Here is a 22,568-nt window from a genome sequence, read left to right on the forward strand (position 1 = left end):
GCATCAATCTACACTTACAAGCAGCAATAGATAAACTCATCTCCTGGTGTCTACGCTGGAAACTGAAATTAAACCCCAACAAAACCCAAATGACGCTTTTTGCCCGCAAGACACACAAGTACTGTCCCACACGCAATCCTGAGCGTCTCCGTATTATGGTACTGGACTTAGAAATCTCGTTAAGCAATAGCGTTAAATATCTTGGGGTCCATTTCGATAAACACCTCACATGGCGCACCCACTTAGCCGCTCTTGAGCAAGACATCCGTCGTAGCCTCAACCTCTTAAGGAACTTAAAGGGTACAACCTGGGCTTAAATGCTGACGTCTTACTTTATACATACAAAGTTTTCGTTCGGCCAGCTATGACATACGGGCATCTAGCTTGGCTTTCAGCGCCTCCCCATTTCTATGGTCGCCTACAACTCCTTGAGCGTCAGGTAATACGCATTGCATACTCTCACTTATCGAACCTCCAATGCCGAGCTCTATCAACGCACTGCAATGCCTCCTATCTTGGACCACCTCTATCGCCTACGCACGCGCTACATTACGCATCATATAACAACCTCACATGAAATGCTTACAGCCCTCTTAGATGAGACCCCTGCTCTCCCTCGTACTGGATATCCTCCAATCAACCATCTACTGGCAATATATGAACGGGCAACCAATTCAGATGGCTACAACCCTGAGCGTCGAATCTACCAAAACCATCCTAATATCTATAGATAATCCTTTAGTCGCAATACATGCTTTCACATGACATCACTGCAGAACCTCTCTACCTCACCTCACACTAAACCATCCCATGACACGTGGCACTTCCGATAATTGGACACAACACCACTACTACTGAGAAGCTTTCTGTTTGAATCTACACTCTGCTAGCAACTGTATCCACCCACAATAATCTTCTTCACATAGTACAGACATCACTCTGGCCACAGAGAAGGCGTCACCTTCTATGGCCCGCCCATCGCATGATGGGAGTGAAAGACAGAGGGAAAAAATCCCCAAAGTTATCTTAAATGTTTTCTTCGTCACAGTTCCCTGAGTAAACAAGTAGCTGTGATAGGTTTTATTTCACACAGCTCATAGACTCTGGGAAAATAACAGATTTTTTTAAAATCATAATTTCCTCTCGCACTAGACGTATAATATATGGTTTACCCGCTGTAACCGAGGCTATTATATTGGTTGGGTTTATTTGCATGCCATTACTACAGACTAAAAATCAAATGTTCTCAAATAACCTACACAATCTGTATCTATTTGAGCTCTTTCTCGTTAACATGTATTAAAATTTAAGGGTCTTCACTAGCGAAATTAAAATATCGCTAATTTTAGAGTTTTTCTGTAATATCTTCAAAACAAATAAAAAATATTCGGAAAACAGAAACGTAGTGAAGTAGACAATACGATTTTGCATGTGATACCGTTATCACAACTCATGTATCTGCTTTCGATTTGCAACTGTAGATAGATTTACCATTTTTTGCGGGTTCTATACATAGCGGTATACCAAAAGCAGACCCTTAACAACTGTGAGTGCATATAGAGAGTATTAAAAGTACAAAGTGGTTGTGCAAGATATATATACAAAAGCGGATCCAAGGGGGGCTATAGGGGCTATAGCTCCCCACTTGACCCTCAGGTATACACTGGATAAAATGGAGTCTGGTATATATATTGCTTAGCTCCTGGCTAACCGAGTTGTGCGCGGTCCCTGGTTCTATTCCCGATAGGAGGATTAAAACTTTCCGGTGTTGACCTACTATTATAAGAAAATTGGGGAGCTACTTAAAAGAAAAATATCGAACTCTGGTCCCGGAAGCTATAAATAATGGTACATGGAAGCCGATGCGCTGACCACGCATCACCCAGTTGAACATGCGTCCTCTGGCCGGCTATAGCTCTTCATGTGTTTATGTGATCTGGTAGCAAGAAAGCCTTCGACCAGTTAGCGCGTGCTTGGCTTTTGGCTTTCTTCGCTTGTACTTGGAACGCATACTTTCATACAATCTGCCTTTTGTTGTACTTGGAAGCGATGCTTTAGACCCTTCAAAGAACATCATAGCATCACTGGCCTTTCATTGGCTGTTGACCTGACGACTTGAAAAACACTTGTGTCAAGCTTGAATGGAATACTGAATTCAAGGTTGTCCCCATGTAACTTCGTTACTGGAATCCAGCTTGCGGCATGCTTGAACGTTTTCCAATCAAGCTGGATGCAAGCTTGGCCGACTTGCAATTCAAGCTTACAGCAAGCGTTTTACAAGTTGTCTCTGCTATTAGAGTGTATTTCAACATGACATCTCTTAGCCCCTCATGGTGTTTTCCTGGCTAACCGCTAACCGTAATGCAGATTTGACAGTTTTTGGCATGGCTGAGTGATCGTCAGTGGCAATAGCCGAGTGATCTCGGGCGTTCGGTTTAGGATTTCAAGGTTCGAATCCCAGTGAAGAGCTGTCCGTATTCCTGTCAGATTTAATTACCTAGATTATAGAATAAAATTAATTAAAACACAATAAACAGAAAAGAATCCCGATTAGAGCGTACTAAAAAATAGTAATAAAACGAAAGAAAAAGAAATAAGCTAAGTCATTACACATTAGGTTGGTGATCATGAAACCTGTCTGGTAGGAGTTCGAATCCCGCTCAGAGCAATATGTTATGTATTTTCCTTTACCTTTATGTATTATGTACTGTTCTTCATATGTCATTTTCTCCTGAATCCTGAAGGCATAAACATGGAGCATAAAACGAAAAAATAAATACATAACGTAATTTGGCTTCAATTTTTACTTCCACGACTCCATTTGGTTACATAAATGATTAAAAATGTATTAAACAATGTTTTAAGATTTGTGCTATTTTAGACTGCTTTAAGGTAACAATAAATTCGTTTTATGTTTTCCATTCATTTTTACAATTCAAAAGTCAATGTTAAAAATAAATTATGGGTAAGGAAGATTATATCTTTCATAATACAGACTACTGCTGTTTATTAATGTGAGACAGTCTGTTGGAATTAAATCACTCTTGTAATGTAGAAAATAGCCAGTGGCATGTTGTTGCTATTAATCGTGCGTCATCTTCTTCAAATTAATGGCTCTGGTGTTACTAAGTACAAAGAATGTGAATGTGGGGTAATATATTGTTTTAAACTTCGACTTAACCATTCTCTTGAAGTTATCTCGTTTTCTGCGCAAGAGTTGAGTATATAACGGCACTCGCACATATAAGGAGTAAAAGCAATGATTCATGCTAGCTTCTTTCATTGTGAAATTCATTTGGACAAGGACTGTAAAACTGTCTGCATGAAACAAAGAGACATATACGTAGTTAACATTTTAACTTGAGGTTGTGAGTAAGCTTTCACTGACAGTTTTTCAGTTTAAGTATTGTCTCATATGCTTAGTTAGTCACAAACAGACAAGAAGAAACAAAAACCATATTTGATTTAAAAAAAAAGAAAGAAAGAGAAAAACGTATGAAATAGTCTTTTAAATTACCCGACTGTCCTATAAAATAGCCTAGAAAGGAATAATAAATACAAATGGACGATGATGATTGGCGGATTTGAACTACAAAAGGAATAAAGTACCTGCTAAGCGCATGTATCCACATCCAGCACACAATCGAGCCAATGTTCTTAGTTTGAGGGAAATTTCCCTAATTTAGGGAAATTTCGCAAATAAATTTAGCAAAAAGGGAAAAAGGAAAATTTTCGATAAAACTTGAAAATCCAGGAAAATTCTCGCGCTGACTGATTGACCAAATAAGTGTATATTTTTTTCTTTATTTTTCAGAAATAAAGCAGTACAATAGCATTAATTTGTGTGTGTGATCAAAGTAGCATAATTTGCACCCACCGTTGTCTGGGTATATTTATAGGTATTTTTTGTAAAAAGAAAAAAAGAGAAAGAAACAAATGAAGAAAAAAAGTAAAAAAGAAGCAAAAAGCAAATTATTTTGGCACTTCCTTTAATATAGCTAAATTAATCTTGCCACATAACTTCTGCCATAGAAATTGGACACTCAACAAACTAGGGAAAATTTGACAAGAAAAGGGAAAATTTTGTGTCAGTTGAGGGAAATCTTCTTGAGGGAAGCTACGAACCGTGCCATTTGAAATCACACTTTTACTAAAACGAAAGGGAAATTTCAAGTAACTTAAACATCAAAAATTCAAATTTCATACATTGGACACTACCTGAGCAGACTACAGAAAGAGAAAGTAAGAGCTACAGCTAAAACACCAAAAATTTTTGCCTTTGCTGGCTCTTCGGCAACTACAGCATTCAGAAGATGCTAATGTATCATTTAAAAGAAGTTTAATGCCGACTTGTTTGACCAAGATTGTTGGATGAAACTAGCGTAAGCATGAATTTCACTTTTGTTCCAAAGCAGGATGAGTGTACTCAATAATGGAGAGAATCAGGAAAGTATAAAAATGAGGCGGATTGAGTGCTAAAGATGTCTTGAACTTAGAAGGAATCTCTTGGAGACAGGTAGTGGCAAGACGTTAAATATTCCATTTATGAAAACTGAAGATATTTAGCTTCAGGCTGCTTGATATACTTGTATTCCTTGAAGATGTAGTTGGACTGAAAAGGCAATCCGGATTTCAGTGAATTGGGCAAGCGATGCCTTCTTGACATTACCTCCATTTTGTAACCTAGACGTCGCTGGGTTTAGTGGACAAAACAAGTTAGCTCGCCAGACCACTGATCACTTCAGGATATGTGTATACAGCATCTTCATGAAGCTCTTGGATTTACTATACCCTAAAGCTGCCATGCTCTGACAGTCACTCTCTTCTAGAAGAAAATAAGAACTTCAGAACAAGAAATCCTTCAGCATATTAAGATTCTTCAACCAGCCTATCAAGTATACAAAATGTCATTCTCCCATTAATGATAAGAACAAGGTGCTTCTTGATGACGAGATGACGATCCTAAACCCATGACACTAGTTATCCTGCTTAATTTATATACCAACTACTTCAGGACTTTTTTCTACATCATATACAAAGCAAGGAACGCATCGTTTTTAATTATCCTGATAACCCCGACCTCACTTTTGTCTTAAAAACTAGTGAATTCAATACTTCCGTCGAAGAATTTTTGTTTTGCTTCTGTTCTGAGTTAAATCACAGAAAAGTTGGACCAGGCTTTCTTTTAGAAAATTTTATCTGGGTTTATAAGGGACAAAATCAAAATGTGACGGGGCTTCACTGGAATACTATTTCGTTTTATTAACAATAACAATCTCATTTTCCTTAGCTCCGGAGTGCGGTTGGTAAGAAAAATTTCCCAAAAGTAGACCTGGCAGGAACATAATGATAGAATGGAAGACAAAATAAAATATTTGAGCAAGGGAACACGTGAGAGCCGGATAATACCATCGACGAAACCGGTAGGTAAAATACAGAAACATTCGAAAGTGAAAGGTTAAATGTAAGTGAAGTTGCAAGTATCAAATATTTTTGTCGTCTTAGTCGCTGTTCAGCCCAGGTCTACATGGGGAAATATTTTTCTATTTTCTTTGAAGGGACTTGCATTACAACGGTTTGATTTTAGTAATGTCTTCTTTAGATCATCTCTTACTACATGAAAACTAAATTATATACTGCATATTACTAATAGCAATAAATGAAAATTTAAATAATTTTTGCAAAGGAAGGGACATTGAAATAGATCTGAAGAAGAAAACAGTAAAATTATATCATTAAATTCCCCGTTCATTTCAAATGAAAGATAATAATAACTTACCATGTAAATCAATGGTTTGAAAAACAAACATGGTGCGGGTATTCGATATCGTTAACGATCAATTGACAATCAATAGTACATGCAAGCAAAATATAAAAAAAGTTCGTGCAATTAGTAAAGACTAAGGTGAATAACTACTTCGAAGAAACATTTGTCGCTTTGTTTTTTACTTTCAATTTTTTTTTACTATATTACTCTTTTATCTAATTTCTACCTCTAATTCTTCTTGATCTCTTTAGAATTCTATATATAATTCTTTCTCTTCTATTTATTGTGCAAGTGATGGGTAAATTGAAGAAGGAATATTATACGAATAATGGTGATCGAGGTGTTCTGTACAGCTAAGTGAGATCATAAATTCTGATGAGATATAGTGTAATGAATTGTAAATATTCTTGTCGGGACTTTTGAGAGAAGTCATATCGATAAAAACTTCAATTTTGTCACTACAGGCTTGAAGGATATGACTTCTTCCAAGAGCTTCTACTGAATGATTCTAAGAATTTCTTTGGGTTTCGGTGTCCACACCATCTGGATAACAAAGTAAATGTTTCATTGACTATTTTTTGTCAATTCAGGACGCCCTTAGTGTTTCAAGATGTGTAACATGTGAAATACCTCTCCGATCAAATAGTGTTCTAGTTGAGCTAGAAAACTTAAATCACTATGCTTCTTAACCTATATTATTCAAAATTTGGAGTCTGTTTTTGAACTCAACATCAACACTGACCTTAACTGCATGATCATATGTCAAAAATGGAGGGAGGATTTTTGTTTTGCTTGATTTGAATTAAAGCGCTCCTTTCAGCACTAAGGTTATATAAGACGTGGACCTACAGCTTAACCTGTGATCCAAAACACGTGAGTTCCTACCGGGAATTGAATCCGGGTCTCTTGCGCCAAATCTATGCACGCTAATCGTATAGCAACGGGGAGCTGACACAGACGAAGGAAGACCTTGTTTGCTTTAAACGGGATCTCGGCATTTCTAATTTTAAAAGATTGAAATTTATGGCTGCTTTTTTTCTTCAATATTGGGAATGTAGTTTCCATTTAAGTTTTGAATCATAGATAACTTCTAAATATTTTATGCTAATGTATGGAAATAACTAAACCTTGTTGATCTTATTCAGCGTATGCGACTTGAAGCCTTTGATGATTGAAGACTAATGATTGAATTTTCATTATTACCACTATTGATTTTAAATTTTTGGCGACTTCACCATTATCTTTATCCATCTGAAAATATTACCTTCATCACAATGTATTTTTTTGCAAAAATGAACAGATTTTTCGTCATTAGAGTACACGAAGTGAGTCAATATGAGAAAATCGTCTGTTTGTTGCAGTTTTTCTGTTTTTGGAAACCTACCTATTAGTGTTGGCAAAGTAAGCCAAAATGAAGAAATTGACTGTTTGTTCCAATTTTAGTTTCTGGAAACCTATTTATTAGTCTGAACGAAATAAGCCAAATGAAGAAATTTCCACTTCTTTTCAGCTTTAGTATTTGAAGACCTACCTAGTTTTTTTTAATAACAGTCAGCACCTATTAATGGAGAAACATAAAATTGCCAACTATTGTTTGCCCATTATACTAGCTATATCAGGCTCTATGTTGATCTTACTTGACAAAATGTTCGAATGTTCTAATTGCTGAGTCAGGTAATTTTAACACTATCCTTCTTTTTAGGGTAGTACATTTTTTGGACCCATGAAGAAATGTAATTAATAGCTTTCTAAAAATAGACATATACTAATAGAAAGTGAATTACAAGGACTAACTCTCTCTATTGCTGACAGTAACATACATATACTAAATAAATATATTTCCGTGTTCAGTGGCGTAGCCAGAAAATCATCATATATACTGAAATGAGAAAGGCAGAAATTCTGTGTTGGAAGACGATGTTACTAATCACACGTCTCAAACTGAAATGTGGGCCACATGATGGATTAGAGTCCTTCATAGACCATCAAAACATTGCGAAGTTTTGTATTTATTTCAGTGCACAGAGGTGAAGCACATTGTAAGAGAAACAGATAAATGTTGCGTACTTTTGGATCATTTAGTAATTAGAATTCAGAAATTGACAACATGAGGAGAATTTGTAAAATAGACCAATAGGGGATATAGGAACACTACCAATAATGGTTAGTTGTATCTGTCGAAAGTTCCCATTAAGCCAAAATTATTATTTGTATGGACTTCTTAGCCTTGAATGTGCCAACTTTTGTTATTAATGTTCAACTGCCTACCTACTTTCACTGGATGACACGTTCCATTATATAGTACTATTTAGTCATTGCAAAATTTTTGATAATAGGTTGCACCTGCTATTAGCAAAAGTTGCATTTTCAAAAAAAGGAAGAAAATAAGTTCCATTACATCATGCTACGAAGGGAGAAAAAAAACTACTTTCAATTTTGTTTTGTGAGTGCGTTTCAGTGCCTTTCGTGGATTGTTGGCTGGAAAGGGTGGGGAAACCGCTTTGTCAATGTCATTGAAACACTTCGAGTAGAAACATACACACTGACCAGAATGATTTCATCGCCTACCCACCAGCTGGTAAGAGTCACGACTCGTTGTTTCAGGAGGATTTTTAATGCAAGATTTGGCCTTGAAGTTATAGAAGCTTCAATATTCTTCTAACGAATGTATTCATATTATAATTCAGCCTAGTGTCTTAGTTACATAACATTGTATTGTATACAACGCGAAATTAACATTAAATTCAATTAGCAGCACATCGTATTTCTAACAGCGGATATGGATAGATACAGGCAGGCTATTGTTATCGTATTACCCAATATTATGTACACTTTCTTTGTATTTATTCTCGAACTTATCACTACGATATAAAAAGTACCTTCAATTTAACCAACCAGCGTTGCATTTGTATCAAGCGTCTTATCAAGGAGTTGCAACACGATGTTATTCGATCATATTGTTTTGGAAGCCTTCATCGCTCTGGAAGTTGGATATTCTTTTCTTCTTGTTCAGTCCTTTCGTGATAGATAAAATTAGCTGTGTTGCTGTAAGCACCCGCAGTTGGCCAGTCTTAATTGAGGACTTCGAAAAAAGAGATGAAGAATAATGTTCTACAGTAATTCCATTAGGTGGGTGTTTAGCCTATGATGTTATACAAGCCCGCAACGTGAAAAAATGTGGATACACTTTTATCCCCTGGAAAATCTCCCCCGAGCCCAAAATCGAAAAAAGGGCTTCGTAGGCCATTAAATTTGGCGAAGATCTATCTGCATAGAAAATTCCGTAGTTCAAAGCAGCTGTTTCCTATGCAAAAGCTGATAACAGAAAGATACAAACATAATTTTAGTATTAATCCTTATTATTAATCCTTTTATTATGATCCTTAATTATCCTAAAATGTTCTTATTTTAACAATTTAAATAGCTAATACGTTTTTAAAAAGTCTGTTGTTTTTGTTATTTTTAAAAGTTGTTAATCCCTAGTTGATTACAATTGAAGACTACAGAGAAAAAAGGAGATAAGTCAGTTTTTCATAACTACACAATTGCCCTGTTTTGCACTGACTTCCCTGTTTCTTCTCTTGTGGGCGAAATTTTTAACATTGAACTTCGTAGTGACTAACTTTCTTCTTACTGTGGGATTTAGTCCACGCAAACTACATCTTTCAGGCTACATAATTTTGCTGTTAACACATTTTCGACCATTTCTTTACTTATCTCCTTTTCCCTATGTGATCTTAAATTTCGTGCAAAGAGTTATTTGGTTTTATCACATTTTATATCTTGTTTTTTTAAAAGTTGTCTTACTAATAGTGATTTGGTCTTCAGTGCAAAAAATTTCGACGATAGTTTCCAGTTAATTTGTATGTACGAAACCACTTATTTTTCTAAGTTTTAATACACAATGATATATCTATTAGGAACGCAGATAAGCTCTTATAACGACGTGCTGATAGTAGCTTGTTATTAGTGTGTGATTAAGAGCTGAAAGTTAAACATCATAGAACGGAAACTACATTTTTCTCAGTTGAAATGATATGTGTTAAAAAGTAAGCACGTGACGATAAAATCAGTAGTAACCAATCAATTAACATATTAGTTTATCTCTTTGTGCTGCTGAGATATCTTACTAAGAATGCGAAACGGAGGTAGAGAGGCACAAAGATATATCCGTTCTTCACCATATCCTATTGCTCTCTTTGGAAATTCTTCACCGTGACCTTCGAAATGGGTGTGTGTGATATCATCATCTATATTATATAGCCTAATGTTTTCATAGCAAGTGTTTGTCCTTGAACATGTTGTTGGGCGAGTTATCTTTTCGTTGGTTGTTTCCTCTTTCACGTGCCTTTTCTCTCTCCAGCCTTGTTCCTAGGTCAATGTTTACACTACAGTAAATTACGCTTCCCAACTTAACAAAGATTACCCGCATACCACTATCGATAACAGTTTTTTTTAATTAGATATAATTGTGTTTGAAATATGACCCAGATTCAAATATTTGTTATCAGTAACACATTCACGCACGCACACATATGTGTATGTGTTTTAATGTATTCAACAATACCGAAGTAATTTGAAATGTAATACTCTAGCACAGGAGCGTCATTTCGGGAGGATAGAGCAGAATTGCTCTCCGCCCGAGTTTGAGAGGTCCATACTTATTAATCGATTTGTACTAATGCAGTAATAATAATAATAATAATAATAATAATAATAATAATAATAATAATAATAATAATAATAATAATAATAATAAAACATGAAATTCTTATGTCATGAAGCATCTTGCCCACCTGATAAAATCTGAAATGACGCCATTGCTCTAGCAGCAATGACGACGCTAGAGGGAGTTGGAACAAGAAGGCGATCCCCCCTCGGTGGCATTGTCTGCCAAACTCCAGATATGTTGTATTGTAAGGTAGATCAAAGTAGTATAAAACTATTATTTTCGGAATGCAAGTAATAGCTGTGCCCCCAAAATTTATCTGCCCCTACTTGCTCTCCTTAAGAAAGTAAAACTGACGCCATTACTACTTGATAGGCCCAACGTAGTCTAATGCTCGAAAAATATATTTGGCCAACCAACAGTTTGCTGTAATTTATCCTACAATATCGAAGAAAGCAGTTCCAATCACAATTTTATTTCTTTCGTTAGGGTCATGTGTTTACTAGGGCTGTACGATATATCGATATAGGTTACCAATTTATATTTTCGATAATTCGCTATATCGATCAAGTTTCGATATTTTGTCGATATCGATTTTCAAAATCCAAATCCGCTTATTGCACAGCTCTAACGTTGGAAATTGAGTTGGTTGCTAAATGGTTAGGAAATAGTCAATTACAACGCAGTAGAGTTCCAGTTCGCTAACATATCGTTTCTTCCTGTCGGACCTGTCGGATTCAGTGCCTATAAACACTTTAATAAGCACGAAATATAGCCAAAAGTTTTTTTGTTTTCCTTTCACATTAGGAAAGAATTCTCAAAATGTTACTACGAATGCAAAGTAGGCTAACAGAGAAAGAATTAGTCATTACAATATCCTTTCTTCACTGTATCGCTTCCTCTATGAATGATCTGGTTCTTTGACGTTATAAAAACTCAGAATGCTTTATGTCGGAAGAGTGCTATAATCGACGTATGAAAGTGACTACTTGTTACAACGTAATCGTTGAGCCCTAGTTCGAATAAATGAGTTGCACGCGTATTAAATTAGCACAAAAACTGCAAATGTTGCTTATTCGTATGTATTTAATGTATAGTTAAATCTAGGCTGCCTACAGCCATCTTATTACCATATGTTATCTTTGTTGCTATCGTTACAGAATCAACATTCTAAGATACAAAACATTTATATAATTATAACTTCTTAAAAAAAATATAACTTCTTCTTCTAACCTATATAAAATAATTAAATAGTTGGCTAGTTTATAACACCTTTGATTAAAATATCTAAATGGTGCAGGTAAAGAATAATACATGCATGCCGAATAATACATGCTGTCGTTCTATCTTTAATGGCTCCCGACAGGACTTCTTGAAGTGATTTAGCACTTCTAGAAAGAATTCTGGACCGTATGACAACTTTGCAAAGATAAGTATACATTAATTATTGGATATCCCTCGTATATACAAAATTCACAATACATATAAATACATATCTTTATATTCCATTTTATTTATTCTTTATATCGATTATATTCTTTTATAATTAATTATACTTTAAATTCTTTATAACATCGTAGAGGAGGGTCTATTCCAAAAATTATGAACAATTAAAAGTTTGTTTTTGGTCCAAGTATAGTTTTTTTTTTTTTTTTTTTTTTTTTTTTTTGCTTATTCGTATGTATTTAATGTATAGTTAAATCTAGGCTGCCTACAGCCATCTTATTACCATATGTTATCTTTGTTGCTATCGTTACAGAATCAACATTCTAAGATACAAAACATTTATATAATTATAACTTCTTAAAAAAAATATAACTTCTTCTTCTAACCTATATAAAATAATTAAATAGTTGGCTAGTTTATAACACCTTTGATTAAAATATCTAAATGGTGCAGGTAAAGAATAATACATGCATGCCGAATAATACATGCTGTCGTTCTATTGTGTACTAATGAAGTCATAAATACACGGTTCTTGTATTACTAGTATTCCTAATTCTCAACATACTCGTCTACTCCAATTCACACTTTTCAGATTGCTGTATTTATTTTTAAGCCATAAGTATAAGAAACTGGCCATCTTAACCTTGCGTTAACGTCCAGTGTTCACATGTAGCTTCGTTAGGTGATTGGGTTAGACCAGGCAACCCTGGAATCTTGCTCGTCCATTAAGAGACCCTATCACTGTGAAATTAAAATATCGCTAATTTTACAGTAATTGTGTGATATCTTCCAATAGATTAAAGATAATCGAAAAGTGGAACAAGACTTCCCTAGACAATATTATGTTACGTGAGATACCGTTATCACGACTCACTTATCTGCTTTCGATTTCCAACCATTTAGAAAATCTGCATTTATTTTTGCGTTTCTAAATAACTGCAAACGGAAAGCTACTAGGTAACTCGTGATAACGGTAACTCATGCAAAATAACATTGTCTAGGGAGGTCCTGTTCCACTTTTCAGTTATCTTTTATCTATTTGAAGATATCACGTAATTGCTGTAAAATTATCGGAATTTTAATTTCGGAGTGATAGAGCCTCTTAAGATTGTCTGAGCGAATTTTCTCAGAAGCTGTCATGAGTAAAGAAAGGTCGTCTAGTCAGTATTTCCACTTTGATGCTTAAGATACCATATCAAGTAGTTCGAGTAGGGTGAACTGCTTAAACAGGTAAACTTAAGTTAATTTGGGCTGGATGCACAATACTTATAGTATAATTAATAAACGCATGGAACAAGCAGTAAAATGCAAGTCTTCAATCCCAAGTACATTCAATCCCCAGGGCCGTCGCGTGGGTTGTAAGCGCCCGGGGCGAGAATCCCATGGCGCCCCCCGCCCCAGTGTGTTATGAAAAACAACCAGAGTTTATTCTGTACTCCTAGATTTAAACATGGAATGTAAGATCATAATGTAAGATAAAAGAAGTTAGTATTATGTCATTTTTTAAAATTGAATGGATTTTGCAGTTAAAACATAAAAGTTAATGAAAACATAGTTTTGAATTATTGAAAGCGAGTGTTATTCTTGTTTATTTTGAACTTACATCAACATAGTAATAGCATAGAATATACAAATAACGATACAAATATTAAATTCAAAGATAAAAAAATCTTCTTACAGAGAACTGGAGAGAGTTCCAGTTGAATAATCCTAGACGATGTTTTACATTACCGGTAATTTTCAAGTTCAATACTCTATCAGGAGTCCCTCAAGGATCTAATCTAGATCCCCCTTTTGTTTCTTCTTGTTTTTCTTATTAATGATATTCCTTTGTGTATTAAAACTTCTTGTATTAAGTTCTTGTATTAAGTATTAACTCTGTAGTCTGTATATCAAGTTCTTTTTGCCGACAGTCTCAAATTATCTCCAAAGTAAGTTCAATTGATGACTGCGGGAAAGTTCAATAGGATATAAAAATAGTTCCAATATGGTGTAATAAGAACAAATTAGTCCTTAATGTATCCAAATGTAAATCTGTATCTTTTACGAGGAAAGAAAATCCAATTAAATTTACCTATTCAATAAGTGACACTTCGTTGTCTACCCCAAATACTATCAAAGATCTAGAAGTTACATTTGATAGCAAATAAACTTTTTTTTAACACGTTGACAAAATAACGAGTAGTGCATATAGAAACCTAGGGCAGTATTTCTACAAAGAACAAATATTTATAAGGTTATATTTTTCGTATGTGAGGTCAAAATTAGAATACTGTTGTACTGTTTGGACACCAAATGTTACTAAATACTATGATGCAATAGAAAATGTATAGTTTATTTATTTTTTTTTTAATGCTTGCATACAAGAAAACCGGTTTCTACTTAAAGTATGTCCCGATCGAAGACATAGTAACGATTTTTTTTAGTTTTCGAGCATCAGAAAAAAGGAGATGGGTGTTTGAGCTATTGTTCTTACATAAATTATTGAACGGTAAAGTTGACTGTCCAGAATTATTTTGAGAAGTATTATTAAGTGTCCCAACAGGTAGGATTAGAACAGCAAACACTGGAACATTCTATTGTATAAAAGTAAAAACCAACATGTTACGTAAGTCTTTTCTGTAGAGAATGTGTACTTCATATAGCGAAATAATTAGTAAGACTACCCATGGCTTTGGATTGATTATTTTAACAAAAGAAACACTGACCAAAGCTGTGCTTTAAATTATAATATGTAACGGTTTCGGATATCTAACATATCCTTCTTCAGACACTATCGAACATAAAATACGTTACATGTTATAATTTAAAATACAGTGGGTTTTAAGCTTTGGTCAGTGTTTGTTTTGTTGAAATAATTAGATTTCATGTAGCAGATGCATTTAGTATGTCCGAAAACAAGATCAAAACAATGTCTGACAATAACTTCTGCATAATTGAACGACATATATTTGTGTTTGCATAATAGTGTATGATAGATAATTATCTACACGACACTGTAATTGGGCATTAAGCCTATTGTGTTGTCCTTATGAAATAAATAAATTTTACTTAGCCGTGGCCTGATCATTATTAAAATATCTGATTTAACATTATTAAAAAAATTACCAACATAATCTGAATTCGTTGAATTTTGTTGATTTGTCGTCCCGGTGCCCCCTCTGGTCGCGGCGCCAGGGCAATTGAATAGAATAGAATTAATAATTCTATTTCTGAATTATTAATTCTATTTTAATAGAATTAATTATTTAATACGTAAAAATAAATAAATTACAGGTTGCTCAAAGAAATTTAACATCAAGCAACATTATTCGAGTTCTCATGACAATGAGTATGGTTAAATTTCGTACACTCTATCTGATCTATAGACTGTATATGCTTTATATTTTTCTATAATATGTTAGTTCAACAGAAATTAAAATTTCAGATTTTATGATAATTTTAGGCTATATCTCATTAATCGTACTGTGCTGTTGTCTTCCTAGCACTATAATGAAGAACTTAATCAGAGTATAATTTAGTATCAGTGTCATTTCAATAAGTGGAATGGTTCTCGTGCAAGACCTTGAAAGGAAGAAATGAAACAGATTATAATTTGTTATAAAATAAACACATAGCGTAACATTCAAAGATTTACAGTGGGATACTGACAATGAGTATTGTTATGAACAGTTTTCTGAAAGATTCATCAAAATCAGACCTCAGAGGTTTTTCATACGGATTTTGCACATATGTTCGAACAGGAAACTTTCATTTAAAAAATAGATAAAAGTACCAGGTTTAAACAAATTACAGTAGATATCGTTTCAGTTTTTTTTTGTTGGTAAATTAAAACTATTCATCGTGATCTACAGAAGGTATATATATATATATATATATATATATAATAACGAACCTCACTTCTGAAAACGTTTTTAGTTTATTTTTTAGTCGGTAATTGAGTGAAAGCAAGTATGCTGGAGAGAGGATGTAAGTATCAGTTTCTTTATGACGTCAGAGGCCTGCTAATATCATTGAAACACCACTATCTAGAAAACCACAAACACGAAAGAAAGAGAGAGAGAGAGAGAGAGAGAGAGAGCTGCTGTAACGAAGGTTGCTAGTTTTAATGGTGCCTGACAGAGAGTCAAGATAACAATGAAAATTGTAGGAAACGAAACAGGAATTGGAAAGCGCAGCCAAGCGAAAGAACAAAGAAGCAGCAACTAAGAAACAGGACGATAATTCAGAGAAAACAGGAAAGCAAAATTATTGCTAACGAAGGAAAAATAAATTGAACAACTTCAATTGTGTCAAATTTTAGATTGTGCACATTATTTGTTGTAATATATTAAATAAACTTAGCACCAAAATTAGAGAAAGCCATTGCAATAATACACGCATAAAATGCAAATGATAAATTTTTTAACACCTCATTATATTTAATAGGTAAATTTTGCAATTAAGGGAAGTTGCCTAAGCATAAAATAATAAAGCTTGCTGTAACACAAGTTATTTGTATGATGTTTTCCATTTTCTTGATTAACCCAAATTTATGAACATGGATTTCCGAGATACGACATATTTTCTGGTTTCTAAGAACAAAGACATTTATTAGTTTCGTTCTTTATGTCCCAACAGGGCACACTTGAAGAGATTCTTTTCGAAAGCTAACATACAGGGGGTTATTAAAATAATGGAAACACTTAAAGAAAACCTTATTAACTCATTTTAATAATATGGCGCGGGAGCAGAAATGCTCTGATTCATCGTGGAGTTGAGGCGTAAAAGTCGTGAATGGTTTCCAGAAGAATTGTGTACAATTCCTCATGCAGTGTAGTTCAGTTCCATCAGTGAAAATGGAGATGATCTGCTCTGGAGTTTGAGCTCCAGAACTGACTACAGATGTTCAACAATATTGAAGTCTGGGGATTAAGAATGCCAGGGGAAGTGTTGTAGTTCATCCCGATAGTTACGAAACCACGCAGCAGCTCCAGGAATGTAAATTAACGCATTGTCATTTTGGAAGATTGTATCATTAGCCGAACATTTGGATAATAGGATATACGTAATCACGTAAAACGTCCGCCTAATCACTTGCAATAGTGCATCCTGTGAGCATAATCATAAGGCCTAAGAATGCGAGGGAATTGTGGTTAGTATTGTGCACGAGACAAGAAGATTTTTTTTTTTTTTAATCCAAGACTAGACGAGACAACATTAGTTCACCTAAGTCTTAGGTCTCAATCAGCATTTTGGTGTTAGATGACTCAAGTTATAAACACTATAAATTGGTGAAGTGATTGTAAATGCAATGAAACAACATTTATCATCGTTTAAAAATACACAAGTCATTACACAATATACTTCATATTATAAATATGGTTTAAATGTAGATCACGCTATTTAATTTCAATTTAATCGTATTGTATTTGTATATTATGATTTAATTTGGATACATAGTGCATTCTGGATTTATACGAGTAACTTCTTTTTGTCCCGTAGTTCAGATGAGAAATAATGAAGGTTCGAACTTAAACTTTTGTCGTATGTCATTTCATAACTTATGTGGTTTAGGCTTAAACTGTTTATGGAATATTATTCAACTATTCAATTGCTTAAACTATGTGTGATATTCAGATTTCCTTTGTTAAAAAAAAAATCCATATTAAGGAAATCCCCGGCCAAGTAAGTTTGTCCCGTGGTTTTTCTCGGGGTACTCCCGTTTTCTCTCACTTTTTCATTCTACCAATTCTTCCATCTTTCACTTGCTTTAATCATCGTCTCCCTTAGCCTCCAGAGTATAATCGTAGGCATAATCGAGCTTAAACTCAAAGATTTCATTTAATTTTTCTTTAGTTTTCTTGTACATTTCAGAAGTCATAGTATGTGTTATATACAAGCCGACACATCAAAACAACACCGACAACGTTTGGGAGGTGATTCCTGACATCAAGATAAGACCAAAAGTATAGACCAACCTGGGTGCACAAATACTTCCTTTCGGAGTTATAGGCTGCCGAAAACATGAAAAGGTGAACTTTAATAGTCCATAGCTCCAAAACTATTGCCTACCGTAGTCGGGTCAAGATTTCACTTTGGAATCAATGTGTGCACTATTCACAAATACATCTTTCAGAATCCTAAGGTACTCACGTAACAATTTTTATTGAGGAAGTTTGGCTACGGGCATATAATTTGAAGTACTTACTAACTACCTCTATAAAAAAATTGTTACGAAAATACAACAGGATTCTGAAACTTGGATATTTGGATGAGGCACATACTAAGTGAAGTCTTGACACGACAACGGTAGGTCCCATAGTTTTGGAGCTAAGGGCCTTTAAAGTTCCTTTTTTTCTTCGGTAGCCTATAACTCCGATGTCCTGACCCGATTACGGTAAGTCCCATAGTTTTGTAGCTATGGGCCTTTAAAGTACATTTCTTTTATGTTTTTGGTAGCCTATAACTCCGAAAAGAAGCATTTGTGCACCCAGGTTGGTCTATACTTTTTTGTCTAATCTTGGTGTCAGGAATCACCTACCAAACTTCGTCAGTGTCTTTTGAAACACCCTGTATATTTTTAATAAGGTTCATGAGATGTGTAATGTATTATGACGTGGCAGTTAGGGGCTGCAGACGAAATTACTTTATAAATTGCCCGTGTGTCATGAGGTTCTCGCCAAAAATCGAAGAAGATGGTTTTCCCCCCAAACATTTGGATGTCTGTTTTTTTTTTTTTTTTTAATAGTAATCTGTACATTATTCTGTATAATTTGATACTAAAATCATTTATGCTGTACTTAGACCCAAATTAGTCCAAAATTTCGTCTTTCTTGACTCTAATACGGTATAGGTATCTTCTGCATTTGTCCATTTATATAAGTTTTAAGAACGAGATTGTTTTAACCAGAACACCTTTCTAGGATCTTAAGTCAAGTATATTTTAATTTACTGAGGTTGGTTTCGCTGGCTTGTCTGTCCCCTTCTCAGATGTCTATAATAACCTACTGATCTACTGTAGATATAATCTATATCTATGTTAATACGTCCTAAGATATAATGTATATCAAGATCAATAAATTGTTATACTTACGTCTGAGAAGATGACGGCTAAGCCAATGAAACGATCGTCAGGTGATATATAAAATATTATTAAAATATAGCCCTACTCGGCATAACCGCAGTTTCTAAACACATTATATAAAATGTGTTATCAAATATCTTATAAACTTCATTCGTTCAAGAACTATTGGTACTCTTTTCTTGGCTACTCTTTCTGATGTATTGTTACTTTCTTACAAAGTGGTATGTGTTTCTCTAAGTTTCTATGTTTCACTATTACTACAATAGGCGTCATCAGGGGCATATGCGGTGGGTGAACTCTGGATATCCGAACTCTCCCTCCTGGAATCCCGATTTTTTGTAAATTGAGACTAATTTTAGGGGTGTATTTTACAAATTTTGATATAATTTATCCTCATATTCAATTTGGAACCCATAAAAGATCTTTGGACACCCCTGGAAATAAATTCCTGCGTATGCGTCTGGTTGTCATTGTTAGAAGACAAACAATAGATATAATCAGCATATTTTTACATATTGTAACTGGATAAACAACCTATTGGAGGAGAAAAATGAAAATGAAATGAAGTCTTTCAGTTTTGCGTCCCACGGATATGCCGGCTAGGCTAAAGAGGCGGTGATGATGAGAAATGAATGCAATAGTGGGAAGAATAAAGTGAGAAATCCGAGAAAACACACGAACACGGTGTTTGTCCACCACAAAGCCGACTTGGTGCGTGCTGGGATCGAACGAGGGACCCAACACACCAAAGGTGAAAGCTCTACCACTGAGCCACTGTGCCCCTATTGCAAGAGAATAAAAAAACTATTAATAATTATTGGCAACGAACGGCATTCTTTTTTTCACGCCAAAAAATGAGTTTTTCTCGGTTTTTACTTTCAACTGTCTCATTTTGTTCTATGTTACCAATCGATTCATACATACATACATACACACACATACACACACACACACACACACACACACACATATATATATATATATATATATATATATATATATATATATATATATATATATACAATTAGATTTAATTAAAATTTTGGCGTATATTTCATTAACCAAGTTAATGAAAAGTTTCAAGAGTTTGCTTCAGAATCAGTTTCATCTTAATAGTCTATATGTATTCGCTATCAGACTGCACCAATTTTAAGATTCACAAAATAATAGTGTTTCTCGATTTTCTCAAAAACTACGCATGAGGATTTGTACCCACTCACAGTGTTTCTCTCAGAAACAATGTTCCAGGAGAGCATACTTAGTATTCCGGGGAGAACTTCTGGTACTATTCTATTATGTATAATATATATACTTGTATTATTTTGGTCTCCTCCGGGGGGGCACTCTCAGAGCTCCGGGCAGCAGTGCCCCCCAAAAACATATCTGGAAGGAACACTGCTCACTCATATCATTTTGTTTACTCTGTGAGACGTATCGATTGGTATATGTCTGGTCTTCGCACATTTTTTTTTCATGAAACTCTAGTAAATATTGTACGTAGAACATTAATAAATCACAAGAGGTGATTGGCCCCTTCTCTAAAGAAAATTCGAATTGTGTAAGTACAAATTGACTTAAGATATAAATGTATTCATAATTTTGATAATATAATTAGTGAATGTGCAATCTTTCAATTGTTTGTATTCAACATTTTATCTGTTCATATTTTGGAGGATAATGGGCGGATGTAATTCGAAGTTGGGAAATTCAGTAGTTGAAATAAGTGTATATAGAATCAGATATGACGCGAAAACCACACCCACGCTCTAAGCAATCAGCACACATTAGCAAAAAAGAAAAAAAAAATCTGAAAGGAAACATTAATTTTCTATTGACCTGATTTTCAAAGACGCATTGCCTTAATTTCATAATTACGATTCCCTCAGCAAGTACATGGTAAGTTGGATTTTGTTAAATCAAAATGATTTATTGCTATAGAAAGTGCCTAATATTATTAAATATAAGCAAAAAAAAAAAAAAAAAAAAAAAAACTCGTACAATATTGATTCATCGTATGTAATCTAGTGGCTAGATTACATGTGAAGTCCATTAATATGAAAGAAGAAACTTGATTCTTTATGTTAAAGAAAATTATATCCTCATGGGAATCGAATCATGTAATCTCTGGAATTGCGCGTATCAAAGAGGAATACACCACCTGCGGTCTTTGGTTAGTATGCCTCTTTTACTCTTTGTGAGTACCTTAGGAAATGTCCTCATGACTAAGTAATTAGCGCTTTCACTTTTGCTACAAGAGGTCTGGGTTCGATTCTCAGTGGGAATACGTGTTTCTAATTCCAAATTAAATTTTAGACTTACGTCTTAAAAGATATTCTCTGTGCTTTAAGGGAAAAGAAGCAGAAGGAGAAGAAATGAAGCAAATCAAGAAAGGAAATACAGTAAAATGTATAATTTAACATTTCATGCCTTACAGACGAAAAAAAAAAGCGTATCATAATTGAAGTGAATGGTTATGAAAGTAGAGTTGCATTTGATATAAAAGTTAAGATTGTTTCGTCTCGGAAAGGTCTCGTAAAAGTAATGTCTTGTCTCGGGAATCGTCTCATGTGTTTTTAATTTTTTTTAAAAAATGTGTCTCTCGTTTCTAGTAAGTACAACTCTGTCTCGTCTTATCTCGTGTGTAATACTAATGAAAGAATTGGTAGAATGATAATGTGGGACAAGATGGAAGAACACTTAGGAAACCGACGTCCACCATGTTGTCCACCACAAAATCACGTCGGATGAGATCATCCCAGAGACTCCGTGCATCAGAGATGAGAACTCCACTACTTACCAATCGTAGTTCCCCCTCAATAGAAATAAACGTTATTTAAAAGAAAAAAATATTCTTCTTTCTCTAGTGAAGCCAATGCTGGATTGGAGCCTTAGATACAGTATAGCTTATGTAGTAGTGTTCCCCAAGACAAGATGAGACAGACTTTTTGTGACGAAATGCGAGACGAAACAGAACTCTTCAAATTGAAACAGATACTTTCCAAGAGACGAGACAGCATTTTCACGGCAGGTTTTCGAGACGAGACAATCCCAAATCTCGTGTCATAGGCAACATTACTAATTACTTATTAGCTACTCCCTATAAGTGTTCTAACGGAGAAATATATTTCAACAAATTAAGTCGATCTAGTGTCTGAACTTCATATAAAGTAGTTTTTAAAATTTATTTTATATTATTATTATTATTATTATTATTATTATTATTATTATTATTATTATTATTATTATTATTATTATTATTATTATTATTATTATTATTATTTTGCTTGTTTACAAAATCAAGATATTAATGAAAGGGAATGAGTTATGACCATTTTTAAAAGTCGCGATGATTAATGAAACCAATCTTACGAAACACTTGAAGGGCAATAAGAGAGAGAAATCTCTACATCTTAAAATGCATGGAGAAACACTGGTGCACGGACAGAGAAACAACGAGATAAGATACTACACACTTTTATAGCTCTGGCTAGCCGAGTCATGGTTAACTTTCGATTCCTTGTTTTTTACGCAATCACTCTTCGATTTAAAACTTTCTTCGCTCTCAAGTTGATCGTGACCGGTCTATATAACCTGTTCAGTCTTACAACACCTTGTTAAAT

This window comes from Thermobia domestica, chromosome 13 (assembly GCF_964235325.1).
Source record: "Thermobia domestica chromosome 13, izTheDome1.hap1.1, whole genome shotgun sequence".
Lineage (NCBI taxonomy): Eukaryota > Metazoa > Arthropoda > Insecta > Zygentoma > Lepismatidae > Thermobia > Thermobia domestica.